Source organism: Daucus carota, chromosome 7, assembly GCF_001625215.2.
Source record: "Daucus carota subsp. sativus chromosome 7, DH1 v3.0, whole genome shotgun sequence".
Taxonomy (NCBI): Eukaryota; Viridiplantae; Streptophyta; class Magnoliopsida; order Apiales; family Apiaceae; genus Daucus; species Daucus carota.
Window position 1 is genome coordinate 20,606,969 of NC_030387.2, and position 15,186 is coordinate 20,622,154.

The 15,186-nt window shown below is 38.2% G+C and overlaps 1 non-coding gene across 1 annotated transcript; it reads left to right on the top strand.

The window, feature by feature from the left end:
- Positions 1–871: 871 nt before the first annotated feature.
- Positions 872–978, top strand: LOC135148102 (small nucleolar RNA R71). Its single transcript, XR_010285997.1, has one exon. It is a non-coding gene; the product is annotated as a small nucleolar RNA R71 (small nucleolar RNA).
- Positions 979–15,186: the final 14,208 nt, after the last annotated feature.

Genomic DNA, 15,186 nt, shown 5'->3' on the forward strand with positions numbered 1-15,186 from the left:
TGTATTTGAAGGAACTTCTGCTGGAATTTCTTGCGGATTATTACCCTGATCTTGTACTAATGTTGAGGTAGGCCCTGTTGTAGTTTTTCCAGATCTCAGCGTAATGGATTGGACTTGCTCCTTAGGGTCCCTCTTACCTGGTACCTCTGTATCACTAGGGAGATTCCCCTGTGGTCTGCTTAGTAAAGCGTTAGCTAACTGACCGACTTGTGTCTCCAAGGCTTTTAAAGTTACTGCTTGACTCTTGTACATGAGCCTTAGCTCTTCCATGTCAGACCTTTCGTTAGCTGATTGCCCATGATTCTGAAATCCCGGGGGGGTGTGATATGGCTGTTTAGGTGCATACTGTTGTGAATTTCCAGCCTGACTGTACTGTTTAGGTCCCTGTTGAAATCCTTGTTGAGGTTGGTTATACCCCTGGTTATTACTCCAGCTGAAATTAGGATGATTTCGGTTGTTAGGGTGATAAGTAGCTGGAGCAGGCTGTTGACCTCTCTGAAAGTTGCTCACAAATTGTGCTGATTCACTAGAAATGGCACACTGATCAGTAGCATGAGTACCAGCACATAATTCGCAAATAATGATTGGCTGTTGAATTCCTTGGTGAGCCAGAGAGTCGACTTTCATCGTGAGAGCTTTAAGTTGAGCTGCTATAGCTGTAGACGTGTCAAGATCAAGAATTCCGGCTACTTTCCCTTGAGTAAGTCTTTGCGTAGGGTTCTGATATTCATTAGCCGCCATCATTTCAATAAGATCATAAGCTTCTTCATAACTCTTAGCCCATAGCGCACCTCCAGAAGCAGCATCAAGCATAGGTCTGGATTGAGGTCCAAGACCATTGTAGAAACTGTTTATTTGCATCCAATCCGGCATACCATGGTGGGGACACTTTCTTAGCATCTCTTTATACCTCTCCCAGGCTTCACAGAATGTTTCTCCTGATTGTTGAGAGAATTGAGATAGAGCATTTCGTAGTGCAGCAGTCTTTGCCATGGGGAAGAATTTAGTGAGAAATTTCTGAGCTAGATCTTCCCATGTAGTAATCGAACCAGATGGTAAAGAATGTAACCATCCCTTGGCCTTATCTTTCAGTGAAAATGGGAAAAGTCTTAACTTCACAGCTTCATCAGAGACGTCATTGAATTTGAAAGTGTCACAGATCTCTATAAAATTCCGTATATGCATATTGGGGTCTTCAGTAGGAGAACCCCCATACTGTACCGAGTTCTGGACCATTTGAATAGTTCCTGGTTTGATTTCGAAGGCTTTGGCTGCGATTGCAGGCCTGACAATGCTTGATTGGATATCATCGATCTTTGGCATAGAGAAATCCTTCAATGCCTTACTGTCTGGTTGTGCTTCAGGTTCTGGCATTGTTTCAGAGTCAGAAGAAGAAGATGAAGATGAATCAATTGCTTTTCTTTTACGGGTTTGAGAACGTGTTTGCATAAACGCAAACCAAGTACCTGAAATAAAGAAAAGAAGAAAAGTGAGAAGAGAATAGAATCCTAGTCAGTGAATTTTAATGCACACTGATGACAAGTACATAAACTAATTAATTAACACCGAGTCCCCGGCAGCGGCGCCAAAAACTTGTTCGCAAAAATCTACACGCAAGCGCACGTGATCACAAGTAATATATTTGTTCGTTCCCACAGAGACTGGTGAATTAAGAATACGTACCTATGCAACAATGTATGATCAATTATCACTGCCAAGACAATTAACAAGGATGGGTTTTTTTATACTAATAACTAAATTTACTAATCAAATTCAGAATAGGAAAACACATGGGATTCTAACTTCATTATCGAATTCATCTAGAATTGAAATTACTGATTAACATGCGACTGTTGATCCTAATCAGACAACACGAAAGTAATACATGCCAACTCTCGTTGCACACATATCATACCAATCAAAATCCACAATTAAGATAGAAATCTCATGGACACCAACAAAGCTCAGACCCTATATCTCTATAGCGGTAGTGTAAGCAGAGAGGTTTAATAGCAAGTCGTCTATCGTGATTACACAGGGTGATAAAAATAGTTCAAGTCTACCACAAATTATGTTTCATTCACATAATCCTATGTTTACATGGCATAGTTCTAAATTCAATCATCCACTCTCGCTTCAGAAAGAATTAACAAACAACTTAGAAGTTAGCTACGCTCCTAAGAAGAATAAGCACGGCTCATGCAAAGAAATCAACGCACGTCACAAAATCAAGTAATTAATATTCTTTACTAGACTACATCGATAAATCCATTAGAATCCCATGAAGGCGGTTAGTTCATAATCGAACTAATCGACATCATGGGTTCTAGTGAAAACATAATAGATAAAGACAAGAATTAATTGGAATAAAAATGCTTGTATTAATAATAATAAGGATCACACGTTACAGATTTGATGTTCACGATCTTGCTCGAAACTGTCACTTCCTCGCAAAGAACGATCCAATACAACTGATAATGTGCTTCGATAAAAATTAACTATATTATTGTTCTCTCTCCTGCTATGTCTATCTGAGACTAGGGTTTTTACACACGAGAAATTAAAATGCATTGACTAAGTCAACCGGGCCTCGACCGCTGCGAAAATCCACTAAAAAAAACTGTAAAAATCGGCCCGGGGAGTTCTGCTGGGCGCGGCCGCGCTAACTTAGCGCAGGCGCGCTAGTTGATGCAGCCTGTAGCGCGGGCGCGCTGTCATGTAGCGCGGGCGCGCTACTGTCTGTGACAGTGGCCCCGTTTCTTCGTTTCTCGCTCGTTCTCGCGTGCATGTCCTTCCTCGCTTCTAGTACCACTTCCGTAGGTGATCACGGTTGCATTTAGCATATGCAACAAGCCCTTTAAACCCCTAGATAGCTCTAGTGGACGAGTGTGCTCTCGTGAGGGTTTGTAGAAGATATACCCACAAAATCCCAAGTCGCGGTGAATCCATAATTCTCTATTCTTGCAAATAATGCACCAAAACCAACCTAAAATGATAGAAAATTACTTCATCACCTCAACTCGTGACCTGCACAGAAAAACACTAAAAACACATCAAAAGACACTAAACACTTAAGTACAACCAACCAATTTAAGTGGAAATGAAGGCCTATAAGTGCGTATAAATACCACTTATCACCTGACACCACATCATTTGATATTTCAGCATCCTGAGTTGTCATGGCGTAGGTCCTAGCTATTGCCTTAGGTGCCGATTGGTGGGAAGTTCCTGCTGCCGGAATTTTGTTCCCTTTAGTTTCAACTTCAGTCTTGACTTTCTTCTGAGGGCAATCCCTTGCTAAATGACCTTGTCGTCCACAGCTAAAACAAGAGGTTACTTTAGGGTTTGGGCATTGAGTTGCTATATGCCCCTTTTCTCCACAATTATAACATAATCCCTCACCTCGATAGCAAAATTCACCACCATGCCTCTTTCCACATTTCTTACACTCAGGTGCTACCGTTCTCCTATCATTTTCCCGGAAATTCTCTTTCTTCATCCCTTGAAATTTCTTATTATCTCTCTTATACCCTGATTTAGGACTTAGTTCTGTCTCCCTTCCCCTTTTCTTATTGTGGAAAAATTGAGTGCGAGCTTCATATTCCCTTTCTGCAATCCTAGCTTTTCCAACCAACTTATCAAATTGCTCTAGTTCCAACAAAGAGACCCTTTCTCTAATTTGAGGTTTCAGTCCCTCCTGAAACCTCTGACATTTCCTAGCTTCAGTATTAACCTGATGAGGGGCAAACCTAGAAAGCTCCAAAAACTTTGACAAGTATTCTGACACAGACATTCCTTCTTGCTTCAATCCTAAAAACTTCATCTCCATCTCATTTTCCATACACGTAGGGAAATATTTATCAAAGAACAACTCCTTAAACCTCATCCAAGTCATCGTTGAACAATCTTCTGTTTGTTTAATAGTGTCCCACCAAAATACTGCTTCCCCCCTTAAAGAGTGTGTTGCGAATTTCACTTTTTGTTCATCCAAGCATTCAGAAATTTCTATCACTTTCTCCATTTCCTTAATCCACATATTCGCAACATGCGGATCCAAATCTCCTTTAAATATCGGGGGATCAGCATCCTTAAAAGTCTTGTAAGTACACCTTCGCTTATTCTCACCTTCTCGCTCCGGATTATTTATACGATCTTGTTCTTCCACACGATCAGTGTTTACCTTAATTGTATTCGTATTTTCTTGATCTCCCCTACTAGTCTTCAACATATTTCTCATTTCCTCCAAAACCAACATCATCTCAGGACTAATTCGAATGCTAGGCCCAGCTCCACTACTATTTTCTTCATTCATCGTTACCTAAAAATCATATAATATATATTAGAACTCTGTTCTAATCCACATATCATACTAGCACTATAGTAAGTACTAAACATATAGTTTATTCCACACATTTACAACTAAGGTCCACATATCCCTTAGACATATTCTCCTAACTTAAAAACACACCAGTCTAGAATCTTAATTCTACTTTCGCCGATACTCCAACCTATAGCTCTGATACCACCTGTGGCACCCCCAGCCTGGGATGACCTCAGCAACCCGACCCGGGGATGTCATTCTACTAAACAAACCAAAATATATCTTCATAATCTCAACTTATCATTTCAGCATAACTTAAAAGTACATTTAACCTTACATCAACAGTCTCACACCATACGCCTCTAATAGTTCAGGTCTATACAAAATACATATTAAAACACTTCTTCCGATTACATATACTTCTGCTAAAGTTTTATTGCTAATTCAACCAAGTCTAGCACTTCAGCTCACCACATTTTTACCCTTTCCGGAATAACCTTCTCCGGAATCCTTTCCTGTAGAGTCAGTACATGAAAAGAAAAGATGAGCTCATAAAGCTCAGCAAGCATATATAGTACAATTCAACTGAGTTTTATTCACAAAACTTTAATTGATCAAATCAATAATTCAACAGAGTCATCAAAACAGTTTCACACATTTATATGAGTATGAGTATTCAAACATGTTCACAAGTTCACACGTTCTACTGTTGGGGATCCCGGCCAGCTAAACAATTGGTTTAGCTTTTCTTCCCGAAGGAAGTATCACACTATTTCACAAAGGAAGCATCACACACAGAACAAATGTAAGAATACTCATTTCCCATCAGAAAATCAACAGTAAAAATATTCACCAAAACATCATAAAATATCACAGTGAAGGGTACAGTATATACTTACCTTAATCACTTCTAAAATTTTGAGCCTTTCTTAATCTCTAACCTCGATATTATTAACCCCGTCCTAATCAATATAAATCACAATTCTCGATTAACAAGTTTTAATTTTAAACCCCAAAACTAAAATTATACTGATTAGAGTCTTCTAAATTAACTAACTAATGACTACTAAATAACCAATAAACACAATAAAGTAATAATTTTAAATAAATAAACAAATAATAGAAGGACTTACAAATTTAAAGCCTTGAGTTTCCTAATTAGGAAAGCTAATATAGCATAGTGTATTTATACAAGGAAAGTGGGAGAGTTTCCTTATCTTTCTCGGTGTGGTACAAAGTTAAATAGAAAGAAAAATGTTGAAAATAAAAATCCTTTGCATAGGCATGTCACTAGAGCCAATATCAATGAAGTAGCATCTCACTAGCTTAAGTTGTTACAAACAGTAATCTTTTCTTTTTCTATATATACCTAGCAAGTTTCATTCCTGTTATCAATGTGGTAGTGAGTTAATTCTATTTCTCTCTTATGCTTTTACTTGTACCACATTGATAAGGATTGGAGATGAACCTTCCCCCAAAGTCTATATAAGACCACTTGGTTACAAGCTTTAAAGAAATGTGTGAACCCCCCTTGCTCCCACATCGAAGTGGTTTGGAGAGTTCACCTCTCTCGTGCTCTATATAATTGAAGTAGAGTGATGAATATAAGAAAATTTTAATATAAAAGCTGTTGCTTTGGCTCTACTCGGAGCTAGTCACAAATAAAAATTTTGAAGGCATTGCATGTGCAAAACAATCAGTTTAAAATTTTAAAAACGAAGTGCTGAGGCGTTCACCAGCATTTTGGTTGTAAAAACATATAAGTGTTGTTAGGTCCAGATACGATTGTAGAAAGGGGGGGGGGGGGTTGAATACAATCGTCACAAAATAATCGCGGCGGAATAATCTGATTGGAGTTTAACTTGTTAAACAGATTTAAATTAATTAATATAACAATTTTTAAGTCGTTATATAATTAATATGGTTCGTTTTAAAGTCCACTAGTTCGTAGAATAAATTTGACAGGAAGTATTCTAGTTTAGTGAATAAAACAACCGAATGATCAAAGCACAGGAAACTGTGGATTTAACGAATAGCAAGTTACAAACAACTTGAAAGTTTACAAGGCAATGAACATTGAACAAATGAAGTGGTGAAGCCATATATATAGGCAAACCATTGAACTTGTATGACAAAGCTAGGCATGACAACCCTTAGGAAGCTCTATGACAATTACACAAGTGCTATGACAAAAGGTATGACAATTACAAGCATTGTCATGGCACAAATGAGAAGGTATGACAATCTAAGGGAAGGTATGACAATCAGAATGACAATCAGTGGGAAGGTATGACAATTACAAGCATTGTCATGCTGATTTTGAATAGGTATGACATCCGTATGACAAACGGTATGACAATCAGTGGGAAGGTATGACAATCAAACCTTGGAGGCTAAGACATCAGGTGGTATGACAAACGGTATGACAAACGAAGGCATTGTCATACCTTGTGACTTCGGTATGACAATGACCCATTGTCATGCCTAAGTCATTCGGTATGACAAACCTTTGGTTTGTCATGCCTCCTGACTAAGGCAGTTGTCATGGTGCGGTATGACAATCCTTTGGATTGTCATACCGTGCCCAAAAAGCATATAAACAATGATTTTTCTTATATAATTAATCCAATAATTATCCACTTAATTATATTAATTACATAAATTCATAAATTAAATTAATTCGAGTGTGAATTAATTTAATAAATAAATTACATAACTTATATAATTATTTTGAGATGTGAATTAATTAAAAGAATAATTATATTGAGCACAGCTTCAGTAGCAGGTCTTCTGTCTTCTTTTAAAAGATCTGATTCTTTGTCTTGATTGAACGACCACCTATTGTTGATGCAGAATATTTAATCGGAGTAGCTGACACACAAATGTACTGTCTGGTTCATCTGTATCTAGCTGAATCAAATATTCTTTATCAATTAAACATTTGTGAAGTGGCTTGTTCATCGAGTCTTTGTCTTCGTAGTTCTTCTTCATAAGTAGAAATAGTTTGGAATCTTCTGAATAAATAAAGTATTAAAACTTTATACCTTCTGGACTTCTGGACGTGCTACAAAATATTATTTGTACACTGAGGCTTGAACATATTAATGAACTTCTTTCAGTGGTGTGCAGCAGCATCCTGAAATTCTTCAGACATATGATTTTAATAAATCACTTGACGTTCTTCGTACGGATTCCTTCAATAGTTCTTGCTAATTTACTTTCTTTCTTATCAGAGTTGAGTTGATACTCTTAAATACAAATAGGCTTAACATATGCCTTTCAATCTCCCCCTATTTGTTTGTTAACATAACATGCAAATTATCGAGAGGATAACTCAACTAACTGATAAGACAAAGGATTAAACATGAATTGTAAATAGCAAAAAGTTTCTGGTATTTCATTAAACATTCACCAGAATTCAAACAAGTACAATAGATTACATAAGGATGTTCTTACTGAACATATATTACAAATTCCTTATCAAATCTAAAGATCAACTTCTCCTTCATCGATATCTGAACTGTGAAGGACAGGAGTTGATGGTTCTTCTCTGGTTGGCACTTCTGATGTAGTGGACTCACCACGCTTCTTACGTTCTCGTGCCAGAGCCAGTTGATGTAACACTTCCAACTCTACAGGGTCTTCCTGGAAATCCGATGGCTGAGCCTTTGTAACATTCTTCATCCTCCGGAAATATTGAGAAATATTCCTTCGGGTGCAGTAAGCTAGAATCACATCATCAGCATCAGACTTGGCTTTAGAAGCGAAGCCCTTGGTTCGAAGTAGAGTGGATGCTAGAGCCAGTTGCTTAGCAGGATACTTTGATAAAGCCTCTTCATTCAGATAGACAGTGCTTAAGAGCTCCTTGTGAACGAACTTTACACAATATGGATTTTTGACAACCTGTGGACTGTTGAAGACAGCACAATCCAACAGCTTATCACGAAGGAGTTCGTTCAGGTTGGAGCATCGCTTTACCTTATTGCGAAGTACCCAGAGCTCAGACACAGAGAATGATTTAAGAAATTCAACAGATAATCTAAATGAACCATTCCTCCGTGTATATACAATCAGCTCCCACTGTTCTAGCAAGTTATTGACTCCAACAGTCAAGTAATCAATTTCTAAAGCGAAGGCATGCATAAAGATATCCTCGTCAGGGTTTACCTCTCGAAGATCGTAGATCAGAGATAAGAACTTTCTGTCATTGAAAGACTCCCTTTGAGGTCCATTGAAAATCCTCTTTGCGATGTCCCAGCTTTTTCCAACTTTCCTTCTAATATCAAGATTCTTCTGCTTGCACGCAGCATCATAGATTTTCTGCTTCTCTATCTTGATTTGCTCTTCAGTTATCAACTTGTCCTCTAGAAGTTTCTGGTAATCACGAAGCTTACGCTTCCTAGCTTCATTCTCAGCTTTAAACTTCCGGACATTTTCTTCGTGTTCAGGGTCAACAGGTTCTTCATCCTGAAACAGATAGCTCTCCTCAAATTTGCCTTCTTCCTCTGCTTGACGGTAGGTAGCATCGAAGACGTCATCATCATCCATGTCTTGTGGAAAATCATCATAGTTATCAGAATCAAAGACATTCTCAGATTGATGTGCCGGCTCTTTGCCTTTAGACTTTCCAGAATTGTCAGGAGCAGATTCAGAAGTATTCCCTTTGTTACTTTGATTCGAACTATTGCCCCTGTCACCTTTGTCTCCATCTCCTCCTCTATCTCTTCTATTCTCCCCCTTAGTTGAGGGATCCTCTCTGGAGGTATCAGCATCTGACTTTGAGTTTCTTAGAAGTTGATCCAGCTTTCTGTCGATATCATCAAATTTTGACATATACAGTGCATGATTAGATCTCATCTCGACAGTCAACTCTTGAATTTCTCCTTTAAGCTCATCCCTGGAAGAACTGGATGGCCTTTCATCAGCTTTCTTCTCTAGGGTCACCAACTGTGCACCCTTTAGCCTCTCATTTTCAGCTATCATCCGGGCTAATTCAGCTCTAAGCTTAGACATTTGTTCCTCAAACAGAGCCGGGTCAGTGTGTGCACTCACCTCACGTACACTCATAGCTGTTTCACTAGCCTCACGTGCATGTGTATCGCTCGGTGTTTGCCTTTCATCACTCATTGTTTGCACTCTTCCAGCTGTACCTGTATAAACTACCAATGCTCCCTGAGATGGGTTCAAAGGTAGTGGAGGAACAAACTGTCCTCCGGAAGCCTGTGAGGGCAAGTTTACTTGCACATTGCCAAGTACCGCCTGATCAGAAAAGAAAGTTTGATCAGAATAGTTTTCATACATGATAAACTGGTTTTGAAAATCTGTGCAATCAGTAAACATAGAAACCTGTGTATTTGTTTGGTCTTGCACTAGCGTGAGTGCTAGCGCAGTGCTTGACTCTGTACAGGGTACCGTGGCAGAACGGTCAACTTCAATGGCTTCATTCTGTTGAGAGAATGAATCCAGAGACTGTTTCATTGCCTGTTCCAAGTCCAAGCCTTTTTGGGAAGGCAAGGATGAGGCTGCAGGTGTCTCCAGGGCTTCCAACCTAGGCTTCTTAATGGAAGACAGAGCTGCGGGTTGACTCGTTAAACTACTCGAACTCCGTTTCCTCGCAACTTTACGAACAGGTTGCATTGAAGTGTTGGTTGATGTGTTTGGAGAAACGAATATTTGTTGAAGAGAATCTTCAGCTAGGTTATGAACCTGTGTGTTGTCAGGTTCATTGCTGGTAGGCTGGAAAACAAAATCAATGTCACCAACAAAATCTGATACATCAACATTAAAATTAGACGAGAAGTCAGAAAGTACCTGAGCTACCTGTAGGTCCTGTCGAAAGGACTGCAACTCTGGATTTGATGTTGAGTCAGCAGGTAAAGGTTGGGAGGTTGATTGTGTTTGTGGTATATAGTGGGTGTGTTGTTGTTGTGGTAGAGGTTCAGATGAAGACGGTTGAGCTTCGAAGAAGTTGTATTCCTGAGGTTCGTCTTCAAATGATTGTGATTGATGTGTTTGATGTAGAGGGGAATGGTGTGGTGATTGGTATGGAGATTGATGTGGTGATTGGTATGGAGATTGATGTGATGATTGGTATGGGGATTGATGTTGTTCTGGTTGTTGTATTTGGAGTGGTTCTGGTTGTTGTATTTGCTGTTGTTGTTGTTGAGCTTGTTGAGGCTGTTGCAGATGAGGTTGTTGCTGTTGAGGTTGAGCCACTTGGAATTGATGAAGTTGTTGTGGCTGAGCATTGATCTGCTCCATCAGGTATGGAGTCACTATGAGTGGAAGATTCTCATATTTTCTTTTGTTTGTCAGAGCTTTCATCAACTTCGTACAGACACGCTGAGTTGGTGCAATTGGAGAGTTGAAGTATGAATTCTTCTCAGCGTCCGTCATCTTATCATTCAAAAACAGCATTAAGAACCGAGGGTAAAAACAGACAACCCTGGGGTTCTGTGCAACTGATCGACTACTGAGTGGTCCCAACTTCTTTAGAATCGACTGAAGAATCAACTTGCCAAAGTTGATTCGTCGATTGTGAACAATGCAGAATCCAATGATTTGAAGAAGGGAGGATATGATATTGAAGTTACTTCGAGTGGTTGGGGAAAAGACCTTTGCCAGTGTATCGAAGAATAAATCCCACTCAGGTTTCAAGTTCCCTTTCAGCATTCTTGGTAGATGTATCTCTCCCTGATAAAGAATGGTCTGAAAGAATTGAGTAATTTCAGCATCTGTCGGAATCTCAGCAAAGTTGTTTCGTGGAAACCCAAGAATTCTGTTGACATCATCTACTGAAATGGTAATGCTCCGACCTCCAGTAATATTTCCAGAAACCCTGTAGCTGTCCAAGAGAGTGGTATTGAGTGCAGAGGAGTAGAAGTCTTGGAGTGGACGAATCTGTAAATCAGCATGAGCAGTGATGGCCGTGCTGACTAAACTTTGACTATTCAGAAACCTCACCCAAGGTCTGAATCTCTCTAAGCTGGAATCAGGGTCCAAATATCCGTTGTAGTTGGTCTCACCGATAACAAATTGGCCAGCCATTTTATAATTAAAAAATGAATTAAACGAGAATTTTTCAAATAAAATGTTAATTCTCAAATTTCTCGTAAATTTCACTTAATAATTAATTAACAATTAACCAATTAATTAATAATTCGACTTAACTGAATAAACTCGAATTAAAAATTAATTAAATTGTTATTGACCAATAAAAAAAAATGCACTAAGTCCCAAAATTCTCCAATAAGCCAAACTAGTCCCAAAATTCTCAAAAGCACATTAAAATTCGAAACCCCAAACTTCAAAATTCGAAAAGCCACAAACTCCAAATCTTTCAAACTCTTCGAAATGCAGATGGGAAACTCAAGGGATGATCACAACAAAGATTTGAAGGTCACAAACGAGCACAAAACGCGTGTAAACAGCCTCGAAATCGTGAAATAAGGGTTTGAAATTCTCTCGAAATTTTGGCAGAATAACGGCTCAGAATACGATTAATTAGCAACCAGCAAGCAATAAACGCTTGAAAAGAGAGTAACCAGCAAGTTTTTAACGAGAAAACTTGAAAAACTCGGCTGAAGAAACAATGGCGATGTGTATGTATACGGCGGAGTGTGTGTGTATATGTTAATGGTGAGTATGACAATTAAAGGAAATGTCATATAAGTTTAACAGTCGGTATGACAATCATATGGATTGTCATACCGAGGTTTTGTAAAAGCAGACGTGTGAAGCGCTCGGTATGACAATATAAGAGATTGTCATACCGAGAATTGATATTAAGAGTATACGACACGCTACATGGCCTTAATATGACAATTATCAATTGTCATACCGATATAAATAAACCTTAATATGACAATTATCAATTGTCATACCGATATAAACATATCAGCCACACGGACTCGGTATGACAAACCTAGGGATTGTCATGCCGAGTTTAATAACAGTAACCACAGAATAATATATACAAATATTATGATTTTTGATTTTCTTTTAAAAATAAAACGTTTTTCACTCAAAATCAAAAATCTACTACATATAATTTATAATATATTACTCAAATATTTTGTAAAATTCAAATTTAATTGAATATAAATATTTATGAATTTAACTTTAATTCATAAAAATGAATTAATTTAAAGACTAATATTTATGCTTAATTAATTTTGAAAAATACAAAATAGACACAAATAATTATCTAAATGCTTGAAAAATAATACGGGGGAGTATGCAGCACTTAGAAAATTAACAGAGACATATATGAACATGCATAATTACTCAGAAAATTATCAGATAATGTACAAACAATTATATAAAATCTAATAAAATACATATAATTACACAGAAAATTCACAAAACTATATAGTAATATATAAAACAAATATATAAAATATACAAAGAGAATCATGGCATATTTAACATCCCTAGCTCACAAACCAACTTAGAGAAAGTGGATTCATCAAGTGGTTTAGTGAAGATGTCAGCAATTTGATCAGCCGTGGGTACAAAATGTAACACCACAGTTCCATTCATGACATGTTCTCGAATAAAATGATACCTGATATCTATGTGCTTGGTCCGGGAGTGTTGCACTGGATTGTTTGAAATGGCTATGGCACTGGTATTGTCACAAAATATTGGAATTTTGTCGACAGAAATACCATAATCATTTAATTGGTTTCTGATCCAGAGAATCTGAGCACAGCAACTGCCAGCAGCTATGTACTCAGCTTCAGCAGTAGAAGTGGACACTGAGTGTTGCTTCTTGCTGTACCAGGAAACCAACCGACGTCCTAAAAATTGACAGCTTCCAGACGTACTCTTTCTATCAATCCTGCAACCTGCATAATCAGAATCTGTATAGCCGGTTAAGTCAAAACCAGTATTCTTAGGATACCAAATGCCTAAACCAGGTGTACCCTTAAGATATCTAAAGATTCTTTTGACGGCTATAAGATGTGATTCCTTAGGATCAGCCTGAAACCTAGCACATAAACATGTTGCAAACATGATATCTGGTCTACTTGCAGTAAGATAAAGTAATGAGCCAATCATACCTCGATAGCTTGTGATATCAACTTTCTTACCAGATTTATCCTGGTCAAGCTTTGTGGCAGTGGCCATGGGTGTCTTTGCCGGAGAAGAGTCTTCTAGATTGTACTTTCTTAGAAGATCTCTGACATACTTTGACTGGCAAATGAATATTCCATCTTCCTTTTGGCTTACTTGAAGACCAAGGAAGTAGGATAGTTCACCCATCATACTCATCTCATAATTACTCTGCATTAACTTAGCAAATCTCTTGCACAAGTTATCGTTAGTAGAACCAAATATAATATCATCAACATATATTTGAACAAATATCATATCATTATCATGCAATTTGTAAAAGAGAGTTTTGTCTATGACACCTCTAGTAAATTTATTTTCAATTAAAAATTCAGAGAGGGTGTCATACCATGTTCTTGGTGACTGCTTAAGCCCATAGACAGCTTTGAATAGGAAGTACACAAAATCAGCAAATTCTGGATTTTCAAAGCCAGGGGGCTGTTCCAGATATACTTCTTCTTCCAGCTTTCCATTCAGAAATGCACTTTTCACATCCATCTGATACACTCGAAAGTTGGAGTGTGCAGCAAATGCAAGAAATATTCTGATGGCTTCAAGACGAGCAACTGGAGCATAGGTTTCATCGTAATCAATTCCTTCTTCCTGAGAATAACCTTTTGCAACCAGTCTGGCTTTGTTTCTCACAACAATGCCATCACCATCTAACTTGTTACGGAAGACCCATCTAGCTCCAATAGTAGATTTTCCTTTTGGTCTTGGAACCAGGGCCCAGACTTCTTGTCTCTCAAATTGATTGAGTTCTTCTTGCATGGCAAGAACCCAATCAGGATCAGCAAGTGCTTCTTCTATTTTCTTTGGTTCTAGTTGAGATAGAAATCCAGAAAATAAACATTCATTTGTCGTAGCACTTCTAGTCCTTACACCAACATCAGGATCACCAATAATCAGATCAAAGGGATGATCTCTGCTCCAAATCCTTTCCCTTGGAAGTTGTGTCCTTGATGATTCAGCAGTATCATCATTAGGCTGATGTGTATGACTAGTTGATCCACCAGCTCCCCCTGAGCTGTTGCCAGGTTGACTTGATGATCCACCACTAGCATTAGTGGAATCTCCAGCATTATTGCCATTTCCTCCACCATTGCCTGGATCAAAATCATTGTTGTCATCACCTGTTGCAACCTCAGGTGGCACATCATCATCTGAATCAGAATCTGGATAGTTATCAAACTTCAGAGATTCAGATGGATCAGCAGATTGTAAACTTGGTAGTTTAGTGTCATCAAATGTGACATTGACACTAACTTTCACTGACAGAGTATCAATTACAAAAACTCTATAAGCATTGTTTGTATAACCAACAAAAATTGCTTCAGATGCCTTTGGTTCAAACTTGTTCAAGTTCTCTTCACCATCCTTGAGAACATAACACTTGGATCCAAAGACATGAAGATGTTTGACATAAGGTTTCTTGTTGTTATACAGATGAAATGGAGTTTTCATATGATCCTTATTGATCAAAGTTCTATTCTGGGTATAGCAGGCAGTAGACACAGCTTCAGCCCAAAAGTACAGAGGAAGCTTCGCTTCAGCAATCATAGTCCTTGCAGCTTCAATCAATGTACGATTCTTTCTTTCGACGACTCCATTCTGTTGTGGAGTCCTTGGTGCTGAATACTGCCTTCTAATTCCCTTTTCAGAGTAAAAGTTGATTAGAGTTTGATTCTTGAATTCTGTGCCATTGTCTGACCTTACAGCTTTGACTGGCACACCTTTATCCAATTCAA